We start from the raw sequence: 13,146 nt of genomic DNA, 5'->3' as shown, positions 1-13,146 counted from the left end.
CTCCTGACTCTCAGAAACTGTGCAATAATAAATGTTTATTGTTTTAAGCCCCCAAGTTTTGTAGTAATTTATTACATGGCAATAGATAATGAATACACATATATTAATTTTTTTTTCTCATAACCACCATGGAATAAGTGGTATTATCTCCACATGAATTAGGAAACAAAGGCTCTAGTAGTTAAGAAAAGGCCACACAGCTAGTGGTAGACCCATGACACCCAGCCCATATTCTTTGCACTATATTATACTATCTCTTTTCAGGTCTTATTTCTTTTAGCCAGCTTATTAGCTCTCTCTCCCAACTTTGAGTAGCTTGCTATCAAGGCTCTTTTGCAAATAATGGATTAGGAAAAAAAAGATCATCTAAGGACATAATACAGAATTATACTTCTAGAGACTTCCCTTCAGCATGACATGAACCCATTAATTAGCACAATTTTGGTATGATTGTTCAATCAGTTATATATCACCCAGCCTATATTCTTTCTGCTTGTTCACAAGGATATCACGGAGATGCTGTCAAGGTCTTGTTGAAGTCCAATTAAAGTAAACAAATATAATAAATATAGTTAGATTAGATGCAGCATTCTCCCAATTTACCAGTCAAGCAATCCCTTCAAAAGGAAAATAAGGGACTAAGTTTGCATTGACTATTTCACTTCCTCCCCCTTCAGCATTATTGCCATCACCATCATTCATCATTGTCACTCCCTTCACAATTTTCCCTGATTTCAATAAAGGAGCACTTTACACACATTATTTGATTTAAACCTCAGGACTACTCTCTGAAGTAGGTGCTCTTATTATTTCTATTTTACCACTAAGGAAATTTGGCTTCTAGAAATTAAATAACTTGCCCAATGTCATTTTACTAAGGAGTGAAAGAGCTGGGGTTGAAATTAGGCCTCTTTACCCATCAAACCTGGGCCCTTGCCCTTTTCCTTCTTCCTCTCCTTGCCCCTTCCGTCCTCTCCTCTTCCCCCGTCACCACCCGCCCCTTCTTCTTCAATAAATTCCAGTAGGCTTACAGTGATCACAACTTCCTTTTCTGAACATCTACAATTTATCCTTTTTAATAAATAGTTGAAGAATATCACCCACGATGGATATCAAGGTCACCAGCTTTCAGTATGCTGAAATGACCTTCTGACTCCATTCTTTGGGAACTCCTGCTCTCCACTCTCCTACGCCCTGCCTCCAACATGCACACTTTCCAGTTTCTCCAAAACTGCGGGCAGTGGTTCAGCCAGCTTATCTACTAGGCCTCAGTACCCTGGAATGTAAATTAGGCCTAGAAACTTGAGCTCATTTACAGCAGTTACGTGATCTCTTACAAGATCTCAGCTATGTTTGATTTCATTCCCTGGAACCAGTGTTTATTTTCTCCTTTCCCGTCCAAAGAGCAGGCCTTTGCCTCAGAAGACTCAATCCAAAAGGAGGAGAAGGCTCTGCTCCTTTCTTTCATTCACTAATGTTACACCGTCCACCTAGGCCTCACTGTCCTCTTTGCTCTGATAGAATTTTTTTTAAAGGAAGACTTTTTATATTGTCTTCCTTCAGTATTTTGCCACAACTCTCAGTTTTCTTAGTCTCTTATTTCCCCTTTAATTTAATACAAGTCAGAAAATACTCATTTATATACACTGTGAACCCGGTACTTGGCTAGATGCTAGGAATACAGCAGTGAGCAAGAGGGATAATGTTCTCATAGAGCTTACAGTCTAATGAAGAAGACAGAATTTAAGGAAATAATTCTATGTATGACAAATGTTAGGGAAAGAGCTTATAAGAAGCATATTAAATCTAATTTAAAAGTTCAGAAAAGTCTTCCTAGAAAAAGAGACATTTAAAAAAGAAATACTACCAGCCTTATATAAACTCTTTCAGAAAACACAGGGAAATACTTCCCAACTCATTTTGTGAGGCCAGCATATTCCTGACACTCAAACCAGACAAAGATATTAAAAGAAAAGAAACTGCAGCCTAAAACACCTCATGCAGATAGATGCGAAAATCATTAACAAAATATTATTAAAAAGAATCCAAAGATATGTAAAAATGATAATAAATCATGACTAAGATGGATTTATCCATATTAACAGCATAAAGGGGAAAATTACGTCATCTCAAAAGATGCAGAAAAACAATGTTAAAAATTGAATACCACCTCATGACAAAAATTCTCAGCAAACTAAGAATAAACGTAAATTCCTCAACTTAATAAAGGGCATCCATGAGAAAGACTGAAAACTTTCCTGCCATGACTGGGAACAAGGCAAGGATATCAGCTCTCACCACTTCTATTTAACATTGTGATGAGGTCCTACTCTGTGCAATAAAGAAAGAAAAAGAAACCCCACAGAGATTAGAAAGGAAGTAAAACTGCCTCTATTTGCATATGCCATCATTTTGTATGTGGAAAATTCCAAGGAATCTACAAAGAAACTAAGAGAACTAATTAATGAATTAAGCAAAGTCACAGGGTACGAGAGGAATATATGAAAAGCAATTATATTTCTATATTCTTGCAATAAAAAGTTGGTAAAAAAATTTTTTAAATAATACTATTTGCAACAGTAGCACAAAATATAATATATTTAGGGGTAAATTTGATAAATTGTATAAGATCTATATATTAAACACTATAAAGCATTGCTGAGAAAAATTAAAGAAGACCTAAGGAAAAATGTACTATGTTCATGGATTAGAAGATTCAGTATTGTAAAGATGACAATTCTCCCTATATTGATCTACAGATTCTTCAATCTCAAATTCTTGTTAGGCTTTTTTGTAGAAACTGACAAGTTTATTCTAAAAGTGAAATAGAAATGCAAAGGAGCTCTAATGATCAAAACAATCTTGAAAAAGCAAAAGCTTCAGGCATACTCTACCTTACTCTAAAGCTAAACTGATCAAGATTAGCAATGGAACAGAGTAGAGAATCCAGAAATTCACCCACACATATATAGTCAATTGATTTTTTTTTTCCACAAAGGAACCAAAACAATTAAGTGGGAAAAGTACAATCTTTTCAACAAATGGTGCTGGACCAAACAACTAGCTATCCATATGGAAGAAAAAAAAGAGCCTTGACCTAATCTCAAACAACCCACCAAAACTAATTCAAGATGGGTTATAGACCTAGACATAAAAGCTAAATTTCTAATGCTTTTAGAAGAAAATCCAGGGTAATAGTATCATAAACTTAGGGTATGCAAAGATTTTTTTAGACTAGACCCAGAAGGCACTAACTAAAAGAAGAAATTGAAAAAGTGAACTTTAAAAACTTCTGCTCAATAAAAGACACCATTAAAGAAAGAAATAAGCCAAAGAATGGGAGAAATATTTGCAATACACGCATCTGACTTGCAACCAGTATAAAGAACTCCTACTGCTCAATAATTAGAACAAAGAACCCACTAAAAAATGGGCAAATAACCCACTAAAAAAATGGCATCACAAAGGAAATTGCCCAATAAGCAATAAAAAAGTATTCAAGATCATTAATCATCAGGGAAATGTAAATTAAAACCACAATGAGATACCACTTCACAGCCACTAGAAAAGCTAAAATTAAAAAGACAGTGCTCGCTTTGGCAGCACATATATTAAAATTAGTACAATACAGAGGTTAGCATGGCCCCTGCACAAGGATGACATGCAAACTTGTGAAGTGTGCCATATTTTTAAAAATAACCTTATTGTTGTAATCATTTCACAACATATACATATATCAAATCATCATATGGTACACCTTAAACTTACACAATGTTATATGCTTATTATATCTCAATAAAACTGGGGGAGAAAAGAAGACTGGCAACACCAAACGTTAACAAGGATGTATAACAACTGGAATTTCCAGACATTGCTGGTAGGAATGTAAAACAGCACAACCCTTTGAAAAACAGTTTGTCAGCAACTCCACCATTAGATATTTACCCAAGAGAAATAAAAACATATATCCACAAAATTCAGCATTCTTTCATGATAAAAACTCTGAGAAAATGGGTATATAAGGAACATACCTCAACAAAATAAAGGCCATACATGAGAAGCCCACAGCTAACATCATACTCAATAGTCAAAGGTTGAAAGTTCTCCCCCTAAGATCAGAAACAAGACAGGGTGCCCACTCTCACCACTTGTATTCAACACAGTACTGGAAGCCCCAGCCAGAGCAATTAGGCAAGAAAAAGAAATAGGCGGCACCTGATTCAGAAAGGAAGAAGTAAAATTGTCTCTGTTTGCAGATGATATGATCTTATATACAGAAAATCCTAAAAACTCTACCAAAAAACTGTTAGAACTAACAAATGAATTCACTAGAGTGAAATCAACATAAAAAAATCAGTTGAATTTTTATACACTAATAACAAACTATCTGAAAAAGAAATTTTAAAAAATTCCACTTACAATAGCATTGAAAGCAATAAAATATTTAGGAATAAACTTAACCAAGCAGGTGAAAGATCTATACATTGAAAACTACAAGACTTTGATGAAAGAAACGGAAGAAGACACAAACAAATGGAAAGATATCTATGTTCACAGATTAGAAGAATTAATATTGTTAAAATGTTCATACTACCCAACGCCATCTATAGATTCAATGAAATCCCTATTAAAATTACAATGGCATTTTTCACAGAAATAGAAAAACCAATCCTAAAATCCATATGAAACCACAAAAGACCCTGAATAGCCAAAGCAATTCTGAGAAAGAAGAACAAATCAGGAGGCATCACATTTCCTAATTTCAAACCATATTACAAAGCTATAGTAATCAAAAGAATGTGGTACTGCCGTAAAAACAGACACACAGACCAATGAAACAGAATAGAGAGCCCAGAAATAAACACACGCATACACAGTCAATGAATATTTGACAAAGGAGCCAAGAATACACAATGGAGAAAGGATAGTCTCTTCAATAAATAGTGCTGGGAAAACTGGATATTCACAAGCAAAAGAAAGAAATTGGACCTCTGCCTTATACCACTCACAAAAATTAATTTGAAATGGATTAAAGACTTAAATGTAAGACCTGAAACCACAAAACTCGTAGAAGAAAACACAGGGAAAAAAGCTCCTTGCCATTGGTCTTGGCAACAAATCTTTGGATATGACAACAAAAGCTCAAGCAACAAAAGCAAAGATAAATAAGCAGGACTACGTCAAACTAGAAAGCTTCTACAGAGCAAAAGAAACAATCAATAAAATGAAAAGGCAACCTACACACTGGTAGAAAATATCTGCAAACCATATATCTGAGAAGGGGTTAATAGCCAAAATACATAAGGAACTCATAGAACTCAATAGCAACAAAACAAATACTCCAATTAGAAAATGGGCAGAGGATCTAAATAGATATTTTTCCAAAGAAGACATATTAATGGCTAACAGGGACACGAAAAGATGGTCAACATCACTAATTATCAGGGAAATACAAATCAAAACCACAATGAGTTATCACCTCACACCTGTAAAAAATGGGTACCATAAAAAAGACAAGAGGTAAGTGTTGGCAAGGATGTGGGGGGAAGGGAACCCCTGTGTTGGTGGGAATGTAAATTGGTATAGCTATTATTTATAACAGTATTGAGTTCCTTACAAAATTAAAAATAGAATTACTATATGATCCAGCAATCCCACTTCTAAGTATATATCTGTAGAAAATGAAATCACTACCTCTAAGAGATATCTGTACTCCCATGTTCATTACAGCATTATTCACAATAGTCAAGACATGAAAACAGGGGGCCAGCCCCGTAGCCGAGTGGTTAGGTTCACAGGCTCTGCTTCAGCAGCCCAGGGTGTGCAGGTTTGGATCCTGGACATGGACCTATGCACCACTCATCAAGCCATGATGTGGCGTCATCCCACATAGAAAAAATAGAATGACCTGCAACTAGGATATACAACTATGTACTGGGGCTTTGGGGAGAGGAAAAAAAAAAAAGAGAGGAAGATTGGCAACAGATGTTAGCTCAGGGCCAATCTTCCTCACCAAAAAACATAAAAAAAAGGACATGAAAACAACCTAGGTGTCTGTTGACAGAGGAATGGATAAAGAAAATGTGGTATATGTGTCTAATGGGATATCATGTAGCTGTAAATAGAAGGAAATCCTACTTTTTGCAAGAACATGGATGGACCTTGATAGCATTACACTAAGTGAAATAACTCAGAGAAAGACAAATACTATATGATCTCAATTATATGTGAAATCTAAAAAAGCCAAATTCACAGACAGAGATTAGATTAGGGGGTCGGAATATGGAGATGTTGGTCAGAGGGCACAAACTTCTAGTTAGAAGATGAATAAATTCTGAGGATGGAATGTACAGCATGTTGACTATAGTTAACAATACTGTATTATATACTTGAAAGTTGCTAAGAGAGTAAATCTTATATGTTCTCACCACCATCAAAAATAAAAAAAGGCAATTATGTGAGGTGATGGAAGTGTTAACTAACCTGATTGTGGTAATCATTTAGCAATACATACATGTATCAAATCATCACGTTGTACACCTTATCATGTCGTACACCTTAAATTTACACAATGTTAACATGTCAATCATATCGCAGTAAAGCTGGGAAAAAATATGTACACAACAAGACTTATAGATAAATGTTCTTAGAAGTTTTACTCATAGTAGCCAAAAACTGTACACAACCCACATGTCCATTAACAGATGAACAAAACCCAAATTGTGCTATATTCATACAATGGAATTACTCAGCAATAAAAAGGAACAAAGTGCTGATACACACCACAATGTGGATGAACATTTCTCCAGAGAAAACATACAAATGGCCCATGGACACATGAAAATATGCTCAACATCAGCAGTCATCAGGGAAACATAAATCAAAAGCATAGTGAGACACCACTTCACACCCATTAGGATGCTTGTAATAGAAAGGCAGATAATATCAAGCGTTGGGAAGAATGTGGATAAACTGAAACCCTCATTCCTTGCTGGTGAGAATGTAAAATAGCTCAGCCACTTTGCAAAATAGCCAGGCTGTTCCTCAAAAAGTTACACATAGAATTACCATATGACCCAGCACTCCACTCCACTCAAGAGAAATGAAAACACATGTTCACATAAAAATGTGAATGCAAATCTTCATAGCAGCATTATTCACAATAGCAAAAAAGTAGAAATAATCCAAATGTCTATGAATGGATGAGTGGATAAACAAAATGTGGTATAGCCATACAATGGAATATTATTTGGCCATAAAAAAGGAATAAAGTATGTATATGGTACATGCTACAACATGGATGAACCTTGAAAACATTATTTTAAGTGAAAGAAACCAGACACAGAAGCCCATGTATTACATGATTCCGTCTATATGAAATGTCCAGAATAGGCAAATCCAGAGAGACAGAAAGTAGATTAGTGATTGCCTAGAGCTGCAAGGGGATGGGTGGGGGAAAAAGGGAGCTACAGCTAATGAGTATGGGGCTTTTTTTGGGGGGGGAGTTGATGAAAATATTCTAAAATTGATTGTGGTGATGTTTGCACAACTCTGACTATACTAAAAAGCACTGAACTGGACACTTTATGTGAATTGGATGGCATGTGCATCATACCGCAATCAAGTTATTATTAAAAAGTCTTTAAGCACCATTTATATACTCCTTTGCTGTGAACCATCTATTCATTTTGTTCATTCAATTTTCTACTGAGTTTTTAATATTTTTATTATTACTTTGGGGAACTCTGTATGTAAGGAAATTAGTCCTTCATCTGTGAAATAAGTTGCAAATATTTCTCCTTTTGTCCTTATTTATACAATTTTTTTTGGTCAAACAGATTTTTCATCCTTTTTATCTAATGAAATACATCAATCTTTTCTTTTATGGCTTCCAGGTTTTTTGTCAGTCATACTTAAAAAGGCTATTCTCTGTGTGAGATTTTAAAAATATTTTCCTGTGGTTTCTTTGAGTAAGTTTATGGTTTCATTTTTTACATTGAAATTTTTGACCCATCTGGAATTTATTCTCATGTAAGGTGTGAGGAAGGAATCTAACTTTTGTTTTTAAAGATGGCTACCAGTTGTGCTCGTTGATTTAAAATGCCCTCCGTTCCCCAATATAGGTTAATTCCATTTTCACATTTGGGTCAATTTCTGGGCTTTTTATTCTGGTCCTTTGATTTTTACGTATCTATTTATGTGCGAATAATGAATGATTGTAGAGCACGGTGATGAAGAGCACGTACACTGGAGCCAGAGTACCTGAGTTTAAATTCAGCCTCTGCCACTCATTGGCTCTGTGAGTTTGAGCAAGTTAATCTCAACGGGATGTTGTGAAGATTAAACAAGTTGTTATACCTCAAGTGCTTAGAACCGTGCCTGGCACATAGGAAGTGTTTTGCGTTAGCTATTATGATTAGAATTATTATAGCTTTATAACAGATTCTAATACCTGGCAGAGCTAGTACCCCATTATTTCTTTCCTTTCTCAGGATAATCTTGTTTATTCTAGTCTATTGAGTTTTTCTGTATAAGCTTTGCAATCAGCTTGTCTCAACAAAATAAGCAAACAAAATAAAATCCTGTTGGTATTTTTTACTGAGATCATGCTAATTACAGATTAAGTTAGGGAGCACTGGCAGTTTTATGATTTTTAAGTATTACTTTCTAAGAATATAGTATGCATTTCCATATGTCCAAGTTTTCTTTTGGGTTCTTCATTAGAGTTTTAAAGCTTTCTTGAGAGGGTTTTTGCATATTCTTGTTAGGTTTATTCCTAGGTATTTTATCTTCTTTTGCTGTTTATAAAAAGGGACTTTTCTTCTTGTTTGAATATATAAAGGCTATTACTTTTTAAAATAAATGATTGGTTTTAGTATATTGTGTCCAACCACCTTACTGAATTTTCATAATGTTTATAACACATTTCAGTTTGATTATCTTGCTCTTTCCAGGTAAGTAATTATGTTACCTGCAAATAATGTAATTTTTCCTTCTTTAAAATTTTTATGTCTCTTAATTCTTTCTCCTGCCTAATAGTATTGACTGGTATCTTTGGAAAAATGTAAATAATAGTAGCAAAGAGTAAATAGTGAAATTGTTTTTATATCTAGAACTCTTATCTCATATTTCTTCTTTCTGAGAGATGAATGTAACATGAAGGTAAACCAAAGATTTAAAATTTGAAAAGAATTTCAGATATATATATAAAGATATATATGCGAAATATACAGAAAAAAAGCTTGTATGCTTAAAAAACCAGGTTATACAAATGTGTATTCAGCATAATCTCTACTATATAAAAATAACAAGGCATAAACAACATTAGATCAAGGAGAGATGGCTCAGGAGAAACCAAACCTGCTGATTTGGACTTCTAGTCTCCAGACTGTGAGAAAATAATTTTCTCTTGTTTAAGCCAAAAAAAAAAAAAAAACCCTAGAAAGAATTAGCAAGTATATTAATGGCAAGTGCTGTCAGTGGTGGGTTTATAGGTGATTATTTTCCTGCTTCATTATACTGTTCCATACTGCAACATTTCTACAATAAGCAAGTGTTTCTTTAATGATCAGAAAAACATAAACAGGAAAAAAATTAGGCAAGTATACTGCTTTTTGGCTGAATGCGCCTTGGAGCTTATGTCTTGACGTTTGAAATCCCTATCGCCCTGCCCTCCTGACTCAGGCCAGTTTGCGATCTGCATCGAGAATGCTTTATCTGTTTCTTCCATCTGGCTAGGTAGTCCACAGGGTAATCCCACAGTGACGTCACTTCTCTTCTGCCCTTCTTTCATCTAGGTCCAGATGTTCTCCAACACGCTCCCACCCTCAGATTTGGGTCCAGATATGCGCGCAGCTATAGATCTTTTTGATACCAAACTGCTTCGCTTCCCTAAGTCTCTTAGGTATATTTCTTTGTCGTTGCCCATGATTCTCCCCACAAGACTTCTGAATGACCCACAGATGGAAGTATCTTACTAGCAAACCTGCTCTCTGGTACTCCGGAGCATTAACTCTCCTTGAACAAGCATTTTTCTAAAGTTTTTGAATCCTGGGATATCTCCTAAGATGCTCCATGGAAACCTCTCCCTAGCCAAAATGATGACTGATGGAACTTTTGGAGATAGAGCGTTCTTGGAGGAAGTCCAGAAACCATATTGACTAGCTTTATTACAAATCCATACTATCTAACCTCAACTGGACGCTCACGGCTACTGGGTAATCCTTTTAGTCATCTCCCTTTAACTTTGTATTGCATTCCTTGTAGCAGCTGCCCCAGACATTTTCCGTTCTCAACTTTCTAAACTAACCCTCTGCCCCAACCCCCAACTCTAAGCAGATAGCCCATTTTATTGAGAAGATTGAAGCCAACTGAATTTTGTGGTTTTTTGTTTTTTGTTTTTTTTTTGAGGAAGATTAGCCCTGAGCTACCTACTGCCAGTCTTCCTCTTTTTTGATGAGGAAGCCTGGCCCTGAGCTAACATCCGTGCCCATCTTCCTCTACTTTCTATGTGGGATGCCTACCACAGCATGGCGTGCCAAGCGGTGCCATGTCCACACCCGGGATCCAAACCGGTGAACGCCGGGCCACCGAGAAGCGAACGTGTGCACTTAACTACTCCGCCACCGGGCCGGCCCCGCCAACTGAGTTTTTAATCCTTCAGTTTTCTTCCTCTATACCTTAATATTTCTCTGCATCTTCACTTATCCTCACCTCTTCCTTCCCTTTCTCAGAGAAAGAAATCTTTCCCTTCTCTTACTCAGATTAACCTCTCCATCTGTGCTGGAGTCCATGTTGTCTCAGCTTCTCTGGGACCTTGCCCCATCAATCACGCCCTTAGACTTGCATCTTCAGTCTTCCTTCTCCATTAACTCCTTGCCGTCTACCCACACGTTTAAGTGGCCCCTTAATCTAAAAAATCTTTCATAGACTAGTCACTGAAGCTGCTTTCTTCTCCCTTTGTTTTTCAAAGCCGAATTTCTCAGGACAGTGTGCTATATTCATGATCTCCTCTTTCCTACCATCCATTCATTCACTCGCTAGTCCTTCAATGTTGCTTCCATCACTCAACTGAAACGTTCTCTTGAAAGTTATGAATGATGTCCCAATCACCACAGATTCAGAAGACCTATTCTTAGTTCCCCACCTGTAACAAATGATGCTGTTGCCCATCCTTTCCCTGAAGCTCTCCTTTGGCTTCTGTAATGTCATCTTGTGCTATTTCTCTTCCTACATTCTGATTGTTTCTTCCCTGATTTTTCTTCCTTCTCTCACCTTTAAATATAAGCACTCTCCAAAGTCCTGCCCTTATCCCTCTCTCTTGCTATGCTTTCATTCCTCAATGATCTCATCCATTCACATGATTTAACTACTGACTGTATTTTCACTTCCAATCTCTGTATCAGTCTTGAATCTCTGCTAGACAAGTTCATTTGAGAGATTCACTGGCTTTTCAAATTCAATCGACTCCCAACCAAACTACAGTAACAACTCTTCTAACCGACTCCACTCAATTCACTGTCTTTTGTTTTTCACTTTGCATTTTTAAATAATATGCTTATGCTGCTACTTCTTGATTTTTAAATTTTAGACACTATCTTTGGACTCTTAGTTGAAGATGATAAAGTATCTTTTTTACCACCCACACACACTTCCCACCCCTGCATCTTTCCAATATAGATATAGTACTAATTTTAGCTTAAAATATTCAATATTTACATTTTTATGACAACATAAATATTATTCACAGCCAAGCCACAGGTATATTGTTTCACATTTTCTTCCTTACACAACCTTTTGTTTTTCTTGGAATAATTACCTCTTTCTCAGTCTGCTTAGTGTTTCTAAATATTCATTACTACTTCTTCAACTGACGCCTTAATCTCTAATTCTCCAACTGAATGTAATCTAACACAACAGTTTTATCAGTTCTGTTTTTAAATTTCCTTGCAGACATTTCTCCTGGAGCTGTCTGTCCTGCTGCTCCACTCTGAACTGGTTGCTTTCTAGCTCTCCTGCACAAATGGTTGTCCTGGACTGTCCTTATCATCCTAAGAATTCTCCTCACCTCTCTCCTGTGTTAGATCTCTTGTTCTAGATCCCATAAGTTCATCTTCTTAGATTTATCCCCATTTTTTTGTGAAACATGTCCTCCAGTAGTTTCATGAGGAAAGCCGTCTGGGAGTTAAAATTTGTAAGCTCTTACCCATCTGAAAATCTATATTCTATTCTCATAGTTCATTCATAGTTTGGTTTGGTACAGAATTCTAGGTTGGAAATAATTGTCCCTTAGAAGTCTGAAAACTTTGCTGTATTGTTTTTGAGCTTCCAGTATGGCTGTTGAGAAGCCTGATGACATTCTAGCTCCTCTATTCTCTCTTTCTGGAAATCCAATTGTTTAGATGTTATACTCCTGGACTGGGCCTCTAATTTTCTTCTATTTTTTTCTCTTATTTTCTATTTCATTGCCTCTTCTGGGCAATTTCCTCAACTTTACCTTTCAACCCTTCTACTGAATTTTTTATTTCTGCTATTAAATTTTTAATAACAAAGAGCACTCTTTCTTGTTCTTTTTTATAACAGGATAGTCTTATTTACTGGATCCAATATCTCCTCTTGTTTACCTGAGGATGTTAATGACAGCTTTCTTAAAGTTTTCTTCTGCTCCTTGTATTGTCACTGCTTCTTCAAAGTTCCCCACCCCGCCGCCGACCCTGTTTGTTTTGTCTTGGCTTCTGGCTATCATGTCAGATACTTCCCCCAAATGTCTGGTGATCCTTGAATATGTCCATTCATATTTAGAATGAGATACTAAAAAGCTGGTTATCTGAATGGATGGAGCTTGTTGACACTGAGCTTCACTGTAGAATGAATACGTTGAAACCTGGTCACTTCACTGTAGAACTCCTAAATGTCAGATCTCCAGGGACTTTTTCTAGGGCTACTTTAGTTTCTCCAGAAAATATTCCAGATTCATGCTTTGGGGGGTAACCATTTGGCCGTCAGCTCTCTGAGACTAAGGAAGGGAAGGGATAGGAAGGGAAGGGAAGGGAAGGGATAGGAAGGGAAGGGAAAGGATAGGAAGGGAAGGGAAGGGAAGGGAAGGGAAGGGAAGGGATAGGAAGGGAAGGGAAAGGATAGGAAGGG

At 36.4% G+C, this 13,146-nt stretch overlaps 1 protein-coding gene and 1 non-coding gene across 5 annotated transcripts in view; one reads left to right on the top strand and one right to left on the bottom strand.

Annotated features, from left to right (window-relative positions):
• Positions 1-13,146, bottom strand: part of CSTPP1 (centriolar satellite-associated tubulin polyglutamylase complex regulator 1) — a 174,863-nt gene that overhangs the window by 61,255 nt on the left and 100,462 nt on the right. The window lies entirely within an intron of this gene.
• LOC124229665 (U6 spliceosomal RNA) lies at positions 3,588-3,691 on the top strand. The gene has a single exon (XR_006885929.1). It is a non-coding gene; the product is annotated as a U6 spliceosomal RNA (small nuclear RNA).

The sequence above is a fragment of the Equus quagga genome, chromosome 17 (assembly GCF_021613505.1).
Source record: "Equus quagga isolate Etosha38 chromosome 17, UCLA_HA_Equagga_1.0, whole genome shotgun sequence".
Lineage (NCBI taxonomy): Eukaryota > Metazoa > Chordata > Mammalia > Perissodactyla > Equidae > Equus > Equus quagga.
Note: the sequence above shows the minus strand (reverse complement) of the source record. Positions and strands in the feature narration are given on the sequence as shown.